At 40.4% G+C, this 14,360-nt stretch overlaps 1 long non-coding RNA gene across 1 annotated transcript; it reads right to left on the bottom strand.

The window, feature by feature from the left end:
• Positions 1-9,134: 9,134 nt before the first annotated feature.
• LOC139339467 (uncharacterized) lies at positions 9,135-10,398 on the bottom strand. The gene is made up of 3 exons (XR_011602658.1): positions 9,888-10,398; positions 9,455-9,629; positions 9,135-9,230 (listed from the first exon to the last, which is right to left on the bottom strand). It is a non-coding gene; the product is annotated as an uncharacterized lncRNA (long non-coding RNA).
• Between the last annotated feature and the right edge of the window lie 3,962 nt (positions 10,399-14,360).

Below are 14,360 nucleotides of genomic sequence, written 5' to 3'. Positions count from 1 at the left end.
TGTGATGAAGCTCTATCCAACCCATTCTCACTCGCAACATATCACATACAGATACTCGGTCAGGTCCCCTTGGTGTCACTTTTTAGGGCACTGGGAAGCTCTTTAGCATCATTTTTCCAACATGCATGTGTGACACAGTATAAAGAGGAGGAAGCACAGGACATGCACAAACGAGACTGGGATTGGTCTCTGTGTGAAACCAAAAGTGAATGTTGATTCTGTTTTCACGTAAAAGAACGTAACAGAACCAGCAAACTTATTTTCAAAGCAGAGTGTGACAGTTTCACAATGTTACTCACGGTTTATTATTGTTCTCAGCAAGCTTTATCTGAAAGTCTAAATGGACATTGGCAACTGGACGCCGCATATTCATTCTTGCTAAATTGTCCCTAAATGAATACAGCATGTTTCTTACTGGGAATTATTCACTGGAATTGTACATGTTAATATAGTGACAAAAACACACTTCATACCTTTGATTAAATTCCTTCCTTCCTTCTTCGCTACATATATTATATGAGTCTGGATAGACACAGATGTAAATGCAACTTGACTGGTTGGTGGAGGCATACAACTGTGAGGAGGTCATTTGAGTTGTAGTTTATTTTGGCAACAGGCAACAATTTTGCTGACAGTAAATACACAACGAATCTCTCGTACGACTGCTGAGAGGTTAATAATCAATATATTCTATGTTTACACTGAATCAAAAGAAAAAAAACTCTGCAGCTCTAAGGAGCATTTTAGTGCATTTGCTCTATTTTTCACTCTTGCTGCTTTCAACAACCACAATTCCAGCAGCAACAGGCAGAATCTTTCAGTATATTTTAAAGGAGGTTTCCTTCATCGATACCTATAATCATACTCGTATTGAGGAGTGATATGGATGGTGTCACAGGGGAATCACTGATAATTACATTTCTTTTTTTTCCTTTGTATTAATCTGAAATTCAATCATTCATACAATTAATTCATTTGGTAAAAAAGGATGAAAATAAATTCAATATGCCTGTTAATTACTGGAGGCCTAATTATAGCTCAGTTGAGTTTCCATTCTTCTCTATTAGCAATACGTTTCCTTTCCCTTCACTGAATTCTTTCACAACTGCCCATTAAACCTTTATTTTTTAACTGAAACAGGTATGCATGTCAAACTTTGGCTCATTTTGTAAGTGCAGTAATTCTTCCTTTTGAGACAGCTGTCAGTGAGATTTAAGCACTAGAATTATGACATATATGACAAATATGATGGCTACATTAGCATGGGCTTTATTTTACGTGTTTAAATGTAGCTTATGTCCTTGGTGTTTTATTTATGGATTTAATCAGCCCTTCTTTAAAGTTATATTCCTCCTTCATTCATTATATTGGCGGCCTGTTTGTCCATACATTACTGTATATTTTATTGCTATGCATATGTTCTCAGCTCTGAGGTTAAAAACCTGCTTTTTCATCACTGTGAACAAACAAGTTGCTAAAGAATGTGTAGGTATGGAGTGCATGGTGTGTGTAATGACTTGGCTGGAACTTGCCTTCTATCTGACAAGCATGTGACACAGCCCTCCCTTCACTCCTCCATGACACCCTGGGCAGTGCTCAGGCACCCAAAGACACTCACATTGAAAAGCTACTATATTAGTGCGTTATATAATAATCCTGGTATAAAGGATTTCTTTGTTTCAGGAGTCTGAATCAAATGAATTCAGTCTAGTCAAAGCAATGTATTTCTAGCACTTGTTGACACAGATATTTTAGTGTATGAAGTGGTTTTGGCAACTTCCATTGGCATTTTTGTCTTAAGATATGATGCGACCTTTCAGAGAAAAACATGAGGGTCGTAGTTTATCATCAGTGGTGCCATCGCTGAACTGTACGTATTCAGCCTCTATGAGATGAGATCCACATCTTGCTGTCCAGGGACCTGTGACAAAGACAATATACCTTCACTGTGCCAGCTGTGGCTGGTCAACTTTCCGTTGTTCAAGCATGTCGAGGGTGACGTTTTTAAATCTTGCCAATGACAGAACCTATGCACACTCACAGGCCAACTGGTTGAGGTTGCTGAGAGATTAAACAGAGGTTGCCTCTATATGGATGATATAATTCTGGTTACATTCCAAGTAAAATTGAAGAAATTACACAGTAATGCTTACATGAATGCAATATGTGGCATATAAATGTCAGAATCAATTTTTCCCATTGAGTCATGCAGCAATAAAGAACTGATGCTTCATCAATTACAATTAGTTTGCAGAAGTCATGGGAAGCTCACAGCATCTAGATTCCAGTCGAGCACAGTGTGTACGCAGTGTTCCCGTCTGATTCAATTTACAAAGAACATGTGAGTGTCACTTAGAGGACAAACACAAAAGCACAGGAAGATAACAACAGGAAGCTGTGAGCACACAGCCGCTGTTATTTCAGGCTGAAAGTAGCCAAACATCTTTTCTGTATCTGACACTTTCATTTGACTCCCTCCGCCCCAGAACACCTTTTGGAGACGTTCAGCGTACACGGTGTAAGTCTGTGAAGATTCTCATTCATGCAGGTCGTGGTATTTTTAAGTGCTTCAAAAGGCAACTGGACTTGCTTGTGGTTCTGGAAGACGTTTCGCCCCTCATCCGACTGACTGGCGGGAGGTCCCAGCATTTGTCCTCTCGCAGGATCAGAGCTCCACCCAGCTATCATGTGAGTTGTTAGGGTCACATGAGTTATGGCTCTGATGGCTCAATAGGTGTTGATGGGTGAGAATGGGTGGCTCGTTGACCCACCTGCCCATCATATGACTTAATAGGATCACGTGAGTCCAGGTGTGAATGGCTTGTAAGGGGAGCTATCTCAGGACTGCATTGTAAGTGACTGATAAGTGGTGTCTTAGCCCACCTCCTCTCTTCAGTGATGGTCTTTCAAGTTGACGTCAAGTCCAGTAACACCCTGAGGCAGAAGCTTGTCCACCCTAAGGACAGAACACCCAGACATAAGCAGAGCAACCCATTAAAACCATGACTCATGTGACCCTAACGACTTGCATGATGCTGGGCGGAGCTATGATCCTGAAAGAGGGCAAATGCCTGGGACTTCCCGCCAGTCACTTAGAACTGAAGAAGACCTTTGGATGAGAGGCAAAACAGGAACTCATTTTGGGAACTGATTTATTTCCTAATTTTTTCATGCAACATTTCCAGCTTATGAATTTACTTACATCAGAAGATGACACAAATTACAACATAGCCATCATAGCCTCCATATACACCATTAACTCAACCACTGATGACACAATAAGAGAGAGGAAAAAAGAAATCACAACAAAAAACTGAGAGAAAAGGGGTTTAGGGAATTTCTGCTTCAGGATTTCCTATAAAGACGTGTTCAAATTAGGAGAGGAAAGGATTCCAGACTTTCTTCATGAGAGAAAATGGTGCACAGACCATTGACTGCACCATCTCATCCTCAGTCCAGTACCATGGTAAAAATCTGATACCCAATAAATAACTTTGTGAATGTTGAAAGAGCAATACAGGAAAATCAACTAGCCAATCTCCCATCTGCTTTTTGTCTCTCCAGATATAATTTCCTCAATCTGGGGATGGTTTTTATTCCAGTTAAAGATGAATTGCATTTATTCAATTCTTTTGAAAAATATTTTGTAAAGCAAATATAGTTTGAAAAAGAATAAATCAAAGCAACATGTTCTTTCTGACAGAGTTTGTTCTACAGCTGAAGACACAGACAGTGAGCACCATTGATTCAGATCTGGTCTTGCCTTCTCCAGTGCCCTTTTCAGATTGTAATTAAATAAATCTTTACATTTACATGTTACAGATACCCCAGTTAACACAATGTGTCTGGGTTATTTACATTGGCTAGTTTAGATCGGAACCTATAAAGACCCATGTAACGTGATATTTTTCCAAAACGATATCTAGGGGGTTTTGCCCAGGTGCAGGCTGTTTCCAGTTTTTATGCTAAGCTACGCTAACAAGGAGGCAGCAATAGCTTCATAATTAGCATACGGATAAGAGAGTGTGCACTGATCTTCTTATCTAAAGTTCAGCAAGAATGCAAACAAGTAATATTAAATCGTTCTTTTAATGCTCAGTCATCATCTTCATAAGCTCATCTGGCTCTCCAGATTCGTCTTGGTTACCCTGTTGCTTTCTGCCCGCTGTGACTTGGATAGGTCGACCAGGGGAGAGAGCTCAGGTAAACTGCAGGATGTTCAGCCCCCATTATCAATTATGAACCCCAGACAGCTTCGATCGCTGGGGCTAATTCTGGCCTTCAAGCCATGGGTCACTAAGTGTTCATTTGAGAGTGATTCATCCTCCTTTGGAAAAATCAAAGCGGTTGCTGCTGTGCTTGCAGTCTGTCATGCTGGTTTTGCGGAGCCAGTGGAGATATCGCATTAAGAGACCACACAGGCAGCATGACACACTGACTGGTTGGGGATGGAACTTGTGTAAAGCAATACCACAACCATTTGGGGATATAAAGGCAACGGCTCACTTGGAGGGGTGATTAGTGAGCGTGCTGAGATGTGATGGTGTCAGTGAGACTCAACTCCCACATTTTATTTCTAGCTGCCATCCATCTTCAGTTCCTATAACATCCAAACACTGACTGGATTTCTTGGTAGAAATATGCGAAAAGGCCTCTTTGATAAATGCTCACAGTTTGTGGAGCCTGAAACAGACTAAATAACTTTTCATGAGGGAGTTTCTGTATAAGAAAGATGTTTCATGCATATTAAATTTTCAAATAAGGAGGCAACATAAGCAAGGATTTGTATTTGAGCCTGATGACACATAGAAATACTCAAGAGTACAATGTTTATATAAAATATTGCGTTGTTGCTAGTTATATACTCATATTTCCCTCAAGAGTTGGTGGAGACCACAAAAGAGCTAATGAATATTGGACTTACATTCATCAGGTGACCAGAAACATTACTTCAAATGTAATCTAATGTTGCTCCATGTCTGCTAGATGTGTAAAGTGGCAATTATTTGCTGAGACATTTGCTGCCATGTCAACTTTATACGGTGATGATACCCCAGTGTTGTGTTTATAGGCTGCCCCAAGCTGACAAAAATGAATTACTGCAAGTTTAAGGTTTGCTGATGAAACTACTTGGTTAAGGTTAGGAAAGCAGTTTCCAGTGTCTGAAAACATTAAGTTACAGTCAGAAAACTCTGTAGGGCCAAACCACACAGCCTTCTTCTTAATAATGAAAAATTCACTTCTTCAGGATTTTATACATGAACCTAAAACTGTCTTTTGGTCAAATTTGGTCCACTGATAACATTTGGAAAATGCAACAGATAGAAGTTTGCTTGCTGAGATGAGAAAGACAAAGCTGCCACCAAAACCAGTGAAGTGAAGTCACTGTGCAGCAGTGGAGTTTCACTGTTTTAATAGAGACAAAAACACACTGTGACCTAATGCGGTGTTGTTGAATGTCCACATATGACCAGTAAATATGTAATATGTTGCATCCACTGATGGTGCTAAAGTGTTTGTTCAAGTTTAGATTAACTGTCATTTCAACCACAACAAACAGCTGAATGAATTGTTGGGTCTCTCAGGATCAGAGTGTGACATGTTCACAATGAAGTGCAGCAAAATCCTAATGTTGCTCAAATAACTAAGTCTTTGAGATAAATTTAGATTAACATTACTTTGCATGCCCCTCTCCAGCAGTAGTGTTCGTTCACTTGTCACATATTATAAAACAGTAATGAATATTGTGTTGGTATTTGTCTCATTTGCTCTCTAAAGACAGATTAGGAGCTTAATTCTATAGTCAGGTAAACCTCTTGCTGGCCGGAGTAATGAGAGCTATCTAAAGGGGAAAAAACAATTTCTCCGCTCGTATGAAAGTTGCCAAAGGGGGTGTGGATTTAATGGAGGGCATTAACCATCAAAATGAATCTAGCTAGTGTTGTAGTGACACGATTACTTTAATGTAATGTCACGCTGCAGTTGGATTTTCTCTGATAGTTGAGATGTCCAGGTAGCTTTAAATGCACTGAACTGGGCCATACATAATATCAGGGATGTTTTCTTTCAAGCTCACATCCACGTTGAGTTGGTCATGGCCCTGTGAACACATCTCTGTTGTAAGGAAAAAAGATTTCAGCAGATCTGCATGTTTAGTACATTTTGACTCCAGTTAGTCTTTAGAGAGGTCTTACAGGAATTTATTTTCCCCAGGTTTTGACTCCCTAAACACATCATTCCTTATCTCTCTTTGTTTATTGTGAAGTAGCAAGTGATACTGAAATAATTTACCTGCAGTGGCATATTTTCACATTTCATATATAGCCAGCATAAATGCCCGCACAACTAAAGTGTGTTTTCAACCCACTGGTCAAACAAAGCAGGACTATATGTGACGGTCTCCATCCTCTCCTGTGTCCCAGCAGAGGAATGTGATCTTTCAATCCACCCGGATCTCCTGTGTGCAGACTATGAACTGTGTGTGAACCGTTTGACCTGGATGAGCTCTCACAGGTCTCACAGGACTCTCACAGACTGGACCCACAAATAAAAGCCCTCGTTCCCGGCAAAAGTTCATCTACGATGTGATTGCTGTGACGAATGTGTTGCATTCACACCTGCTGAAAAGATAAAGTTATGTAATCATGCAGTATTGTATTCACCCCAGCGCCACTGCAGATTTCTAATTTTAAATCAATGTTTGGAAATAATGGATTAACACTGGAAAATGTCAGCGTCTGTGATGCATCATTCTTTTCGTACCCGACCTGTGGATACAGTGGTGGACAGTGTGGATTACAGCTGAGGCCAGTGTCTCCAGCAGAAGTGTGATGTTATTATGTTTCTTCCCTCTTGTCTCTCGTCCGTGTTATCGCACCTCGGAGCAAACTGATCCAGGCAGCAGACTCTGACTAGTCCTGGAAATCTGTCACCTGCGGGTGTCAAATGCAGGAGCTGAGACAACGGGCCTTTCTACGACATGGCTGGTACCCAAATAAGCCCTGATGATTTGTCTCATGTGCAGCACTGCCCTCTTTCACACCTCCCCGTCACTCCCGTGTGGAACAGTTGTTTACCTCTAGCTCGGGTTACACTTGTGGTTGTGCCTTGGCGAGTCTTGTGAAACCGAAGAGATGACCTGGAATTCTATCCTTTGACCCCTGTGTGAAAGGTACGCTTGTGACAAGGCTACACACACATGATTGAGTTCCTTCTTTCACCATTTCTTTCTTTCTTGTTATTTCCACTATTATCAGAATAACTACATTTCTCATCTTTGAAAGCATTTATTCAAAAGAAAGGTATGCAAAATCCACACAGCCTACCATATGAAACCATACCTAAAATATTCGATACCATAAACATCTCTGTAATTAGGAGAGAAATCTTCCATTCAACACTCAAGGACTAAACACTGCTGCACGTCGCACACGGTATCATATTTCAGGTCATAGTCCTCAAACTGGACTTACCATCTCAGTGTATAGACTGACCTTGAATGGTGGGAACGTGAGCCTTAGTTGACAAAAGGCAAACAGAGTGCATATCATTCAGGAACAGAGCAAAGGGCTATTACAGTTAAATAAAAAGCTTGTTTACAGCACAATAAACAATCTGCCGCATAGAGAGAGTGCAGGGCAGATAACAGAGCAACAGATTCAGCTCTCAATTCTTACGACCCGGACAATAAAAGTGACAACAGCAGCACCTCCCAGTTACTTCACAGCTGTTTATATGTCAATGTGTGCAGAAGCCACTCTGGACAGAGTGAACAGGACAAAAAGTTAAAGGACACAAGGCCAGGCTACCTCACTGTCAGACAGCATAGATAAAATAAATATTTGCAAATGTGGCACAAATGCAGTAAGTTTATCGATTTTGAAAGCAATGTGTTGCAGATTTGACTTACACTTGTAAGTAAATTTCATCTCACACTAAACGATAACTTAATGGGCTCCTAATCCACAACATGGGAGCACAGCCTGCATGCTGCACAAGCTGAATTTTTTTGGTCAAGTTTTGCTTCGTTGCGGTTTTTGGTTCCTGGGATCCAGTTCCTCAAAGTGCTATGTTGTTATCCATGGCTTCGCTCTTTTCATATTTCCATAGATCTTATGGACCTCACTGAGATTTTCTTCATGCTGACATGATTGTTATTTTGGCTTTCAGGAACAGTGGAGTCACCACATCGCTGCAAAACAACGCCAAGACTGGAACACTGATGATAGTTTGCTGAAAATTAATGTGTTGATGATGGTGTTAAATGAAACACTGAAATATAGAAACTGCTGAGTATTGACTTCAAGTGCACCTCAAAATATAACATGTTTAAATGAATAGCTTGACACGTTGGGAAATATGCCTATCCGCTTTCTTGATGAGATTTAGATGAGAAGACTGAGCGCTACTTTGCTTCCTCTTTGTCTATTAGATAAGAGACTGCAGCCAGCAGACAGTTAGCTTAGCTTAGCTTAGCTTAAAAGAGGAAACGGGGACACAGCTAGCCAGGTACAAAGGTAACCAAATTAACATAACATTGCTCAAGATTTAACACATTATATCACTTTTGTTCATTAGAAACAAAACAAAAGTGTAAAAGGACAATTTACAATTAGTCTTTGTCGAGAGACAGGCTAGCTGTTCTCCTGGTTTCCAGTCTTTATGCTAAGCTAAGCTAACAAGCAGCTGGCTAGTTCATATTTACCATACAGATATTAGACAGACATGGCAAAAAAAAAAAAAGCAGACAAGACAAAATTTTCCTTCAGCTGTTGTAGAGAGAAAATGGCAGATGAATATAAGGACAGAAAGCAAAGTACAACAAATTAAACGAATGCTGAACAAATTAGAAGAAAGCAAACAGTACTTTTATTCAAATGTTTGATGTGAGATGTTACATCAAGAAGTTTGTGCAACAAAGAAAGTGAGCATGAAAAAAACAAGCTTGGTTATACTGAAAAATATAGATAAATATATATATCAAGCAAAACAGCAGAGTGGATTTACCTTCACTATAGTTCATTGATAAATCAAGTTCATCTATGTGGAGCAAACTGCACTCAGCTTTCTGCAGCCTAATTCCTCAAAACAAGTTGGATGTTGAAAGCACATGGTGTGTAAGGAAAAATCAAAGTACTGAAACATCAAAAGCTTCAGCGGAATATGGACGATTAAACGCATAACATCTGCTCTGAGTGACACTCCCTTTTTTCCATGTTGCACCAGCATTCCTGAAATGAAAAGCACATATATTATGACTGTCAGACAAGAAAATCTCCCACACAACCCTGCAGAGAGCGGCAGACATCTGTTGCTGGGCGATATCATATTTTCTGAGCAGCAGTTTAAAATTTGAAAATATCCATCTGTGTGACATTAACGCAGGTTATAGATTAACCCGGTTTTCAAATACCTCCAGTGCAGAACCAGCACAGCACTCTGCTCCGTCCCTCACCTGTTTTTCGAGGGCAGATGTTTCCCTTTTAGAACGTATCATAAATCATAAGTTGTTGGAGCAACCGAAAAAGGTTGAAGACCAAGCAACACTCATATTCCAAACATGCTTTAGTGAGAGGCTCGTGCACCGTCTCGTTTTGTTTACTCCCCAGCTGTTCTCTCAGGTGCTGGCACTCCAAATAGACTGGAAGAAATAAGGACTGTAGAAACTCACAGTCAAAGCCTATAGACATCTGTGCTTGCACTAAAGCTGCCATGAAGACAAGGATTTACGTTTTAGAAAAGAGATTATTTCACCCCATCACAATAGCAATGGGTCATTTTGCACCAGCTGGGTTCAATGAATCACATCTGTACCGAACACTCAGGTTACACAGCGATGGGTATCAACAGGGGTAACTAAGAGACAGCCCTATGGTGCACTTGCCCACCATTAGCATGCTGCTGGGCTGATCTGGAGACTTCCTATGACGGTCACTAGGTAGCGTGCATATAATCAGCACGCAGGGATGTTGTATGGCTCACGCTTCAAATGCAAAGCCCTGCTTAAGGTCGAGGGCAGATCTGTGGCTTGAACATGCATGGAATGCTTTTCTTCTGGTTCCCAGCAGGCAGCTGAACCTGACCGCGATTTCTACACACGAGAAGAAGAGGGGAGATGTTGTCAGCAAGACAAAAGATTAAAAGTGGAAATGTCAGGCATCATACAGAGGAAGCACTTGGGGAATGATTACTATGGTTACAATGTAATTTTACTTTATTTTTTCTCCTCTTCTCAGAATTTCAAAAGAAGAGCGGATCATTACGTGTGATTATGGTTATTGTGATTTTCTCTCCCTTGTCGCAGCCTGCAGTCATCAGAATCTTACATTTATTATTTGTGTAACAGTTTCTTGTTTTTGAAAAAGGTAGCATATTACCTTTTTTAAATGCAGAGAAGGGTTTTTTTTGAAACTTTATGTTAAGGACTGTGTGAAAAGCATCAGGATATAATTTCTTTTAGCTGAAGGATACTTTCTGGTGGAGAGAGAAGGTTGCTCCAGAGAGCATTTGTGACAGCAGCTCCCATTTTCTGTTTACTCTGCATCTTAACGAGAAGCAGAACTACTACCTAAAATATGTAAATATTTTGCATAGTTTTAATTATTAATTCAGAATGAATTGTACCAATCCATAGTTATATTAATTTGAGATATTATGTGGAGGGTGTGGCAAATTTTCTCTTATTCACTCCGATCATTTACAAACAGTCCCTTAGCTGTAATTACCTGCAGTAACACTGGCCTCTGACTGACAACTAAAAGCAAAAATAGCTCTTGAAATATCTGTTTTATATCATTAGCAAATCTAGCAACAATGTTTGCCTGTCCTCAGAGCTCCCTGTTCCCGTTTCACTCTCCTTTGGTATGCAGACTTCTGGCATCTTCAGTCAAATCCTCCTGCTGCCAACCCCTTTCAGATCATCTGCTGACAGTGTTCTTTCTCTCACTCACCGACATGGAGGAGATGAACCGCCAGAGTCTTTAGAGTTCACAGAGGATATGTAATTCACACATGACATCTGAATTAGCTCCTAATCAGTGTGTTGGTCATATGACAATTCCCTCAGTGGCTGCAGTAGGTGGCCAGGCTACAACTAATAGCATTAGCTCCCTGGTCTCCTTAGCCTTATCTCCTAACCTCAAAGCTACCGTCTGCAACTTTTCTGCTCTTTGAAGGTTTGAGTGCATTCACTTTTCATACAGAGGAGCCATCTGAACCTATCATAATTTCAGCTTTGTAAAAATAATGCAATAAAAATGGCTAAAAATAAAATTTATGTCAAGATTATGATTCTATTACATGCTGTTAATCCATGAAATCAAAATCTCTCGGGGGGAAATTGTCAAAGTGAAGGGGTGTAAATATTTTATATGAATGAATCACTGCACAGCAATTACTGTATGTCTCCAAGGAGGTCACCAACTACACACAAAAGAAAGGGCGTGTTCATTTGCACTCTGGTAAAATACTTGGGAAGCAGGCATAATAAAAATATCTCCACAGTATGAGGCAGGGATTACAATCCTTTCATTGTGAAACATCTGCTTTTTTGTTCTGTCAGAGAAGAGCTGATTCAACTCTGTGTGGCTTTTTGATGACATTGGTGGGTTGTTGCTTGTTCTGGATCATTTTACATGTATATTATTTATGGCATTCCTGCTTATACTTATAATATAGCCAAATGCAATTAATCATGTGTAAGCTCTCCTTTTGACGTGAGCATGTTTTAACCATCAATGACATGGTGTGAGACATTATGTTTTACTCTGTGGTAAACACCATCTCCAGAGCCTTTGTCTAAATGACATTATCAACATTTATTGAAACTGAAAATAAGACTGATGCTAAAGTACAACACAGTAAACTACAACCTGAGTGCACTTGTGTGTAATGCAGCTTATTTGTGACATAATGCCAAACATATACTACAAATGAACAGTAGCTAGAATATATAAACAAAACAGCAACTTTAATCTTGCCTGTTATCTGTGCTTTTCAACAATAAGCTTGTGAACTTGTGTCATCAACTATATTTTCAGCTCATTAAAGAAATTTTCAGTTGTTTTATTTTTTTCCTGCAACCCCACATTTACAAGATTTTGAGGTACAAGATTCATTTCCTTATCATTCTACAACACAGGGCTATATAGTGAAATGTTAGTTGTCCTCCCTTTATGCTACACACACAACAAAAATGCTATATATTTATGAATACATAACAAGTCATAACAATAAACTATTATTTATAATGGGGGTGTGGAGTTAAGGGGGCTCACAGCCTGAGGAAAGAAGCTGCTCTGCAGTCTGCTGGTATAGCAGCGGATACTTCTGCATCGCTTGTCAGAGGGCAGGAGGGTGAACAGGCTGTGAATGTGGTGGGTATTGTGTTTTAGTATCCTTTGGGTTCTGCACAGGCACCTCACCTCACTGATATCACTGATGCTTGGTACATGAGTGTTCTGGACAGTTTTAACCACCCTCTGCAGAGCCCTCCTGTCCTGGTTGTGCACATCCCACGACAGACTGTGATGTTTCCAGTCGGGATGCTCTCTGTTGCTCCTTTAGTTAACAAGAACTTGACAGGGATTTGTTTTCTTTCTCAAGTTTCCTTAAGAAACACAGTTGTTTCTGATCTTTCCTTAACCAAACCTGTTCCCCTTCCCCACCTCAGCTCCAGTCATATAGACAGGGGGATGTGCCTTTGCATTCAGCTCCTTGCATGTATGCACAACAACCTGCAGGCTGCCTTCCAACATCATCTGGAGCCATTGTTTATATTTCAGGGACGTTCACACAGCTGCCCGCTTCGGTTTGTGTTACGGTTTTACAGTGTCTCTGGGAAGAAGAGGACAAACCAAACAGGTTTTGGCCATGTCAACAGGCAAAACAGCATATTGTTGAGGAAACAAAGACACAGGGAAACAACTGACTGCAATGAGACGAAACACAAATAAGAGATACTAATCATAAAGGGAGAATCTGCTTTGTCAATCTGTTGATATCCTTTTTATCACAGTAACATGTCCTCTGAAATCGAGCAAGATGCTGTGCACTGAATGACTGGCTGTTGACTGCTGATGCTAGACAGAGATACACACACAGACAAACATACACTGCCAGCACTGATGTTGTTGCTCATTTAAAACATGTGTAACACTTATTATAGAAGACTTGTTATATAAATATCAGGACAAATTACAACTCTATCAAATAGAATGACAAATCCTTCCACAGGACAACCTGCAGGTTTTCTGAAGACACGCTTTTGCAGCAACATGCCACGTCCATACACATCCACATTGACCTCTGGGAGCTGCCCAGCGCACAACAGTCTTCTTCTGTTTCCTGGTGAGTAGCTGCGGTGCTGTCAGGACACTGTGAAGGCAGTTATTGAGGTGAGAGACATCATTGATTTTCCTCATCCAAACTTTCCCAGCTGCTCTATTGTGAAGGTAAATTTCCAAAGCTAAACTGTCAGAGAGGCACCCAGGATTACATTAATAACTTTCCTCATTCTCTCACATGCATACACACACAAACATACTCTCTCTCTCTCACACACACACACAAACCTCTTGTTTCTGTGCAGCCCTGCTCCCTCCCCCATCCTCCTCCCCGAGGCTTTGCCATAAAACAACAGGGGAATCCGCCATGGTGACACAGTGTACCCTGGTACTTTTCCACAGATAACATGTAGTGAGAGGTAGAGTGTTGCAATATGTGTTTACATTGACTTGGCAAATGTATTTCCTCACATTCCATATAGGCAAGGTCGACTTTGCTCAAGTCCTCCTTCAGAAACGCTGTTTTGTACTTTGAGTATGATTTAGCTGGGAATGAACCTCAGGAACTTTTCCACTTTTGGTATCATTCGTTTAAACCGGGTTACATGGAAATTAAAGCAAATAAAACGGAAAAGGGCTAACACATTTAAAGAAAACTAAAAAGGAGAGCTGGGTCTTGTCAGCCTGTCAGACAAGACTCATGGTGAAAACTCTTTGTCTATTAATATATTCTCAATCACTCACTGAGAAGTGTGTGCTGTCCACACAAGCCCCAGACAGTGACACATCACGGTTCATATGTCTTGATGCATAGACATCCTCTGTCTTGACCTTTCATCTGAATGTACAAGCCATTTAGCCACTTTCAACTGAGGATGCATTATTTGCTTCGGTGCAACAAAGCCACCATTCATGTATTCCCTCTAAGCTTTTTATTCAAGGTTGGACCACGAGGACATGAGTTGTTGTCCTCTAATGACCTGAAACCAATAGAGATAATCCAAATATTGTGATTTATACTTTGGTTGATGCTGAGGAACATTGGACACTGGCCTGTTTTTGCTTCAGTAAACACTC

The sequence above is a fragment of the Chaetodon trifascialis genome, chromosome 11 (genome assembly GCF_039877785.1).
Source record: "Chaetodon trifascialis isolate fChaTrf1 chromosome 11, fChaTrf1.hap1, whole genome shotgun sequence".
NCBI classification, from domain to species: Eukaryota; Metazoa; Chordata; class Actinopteri; order Chaetodontiformes; family Chaetodontidae; genus Chaetodon; species Chaetodon trifascialis.
Note: the sequence above shows the minus strand (reverse complement) of the source record. Positions and strands in the feature narration are given on the sequence as shown.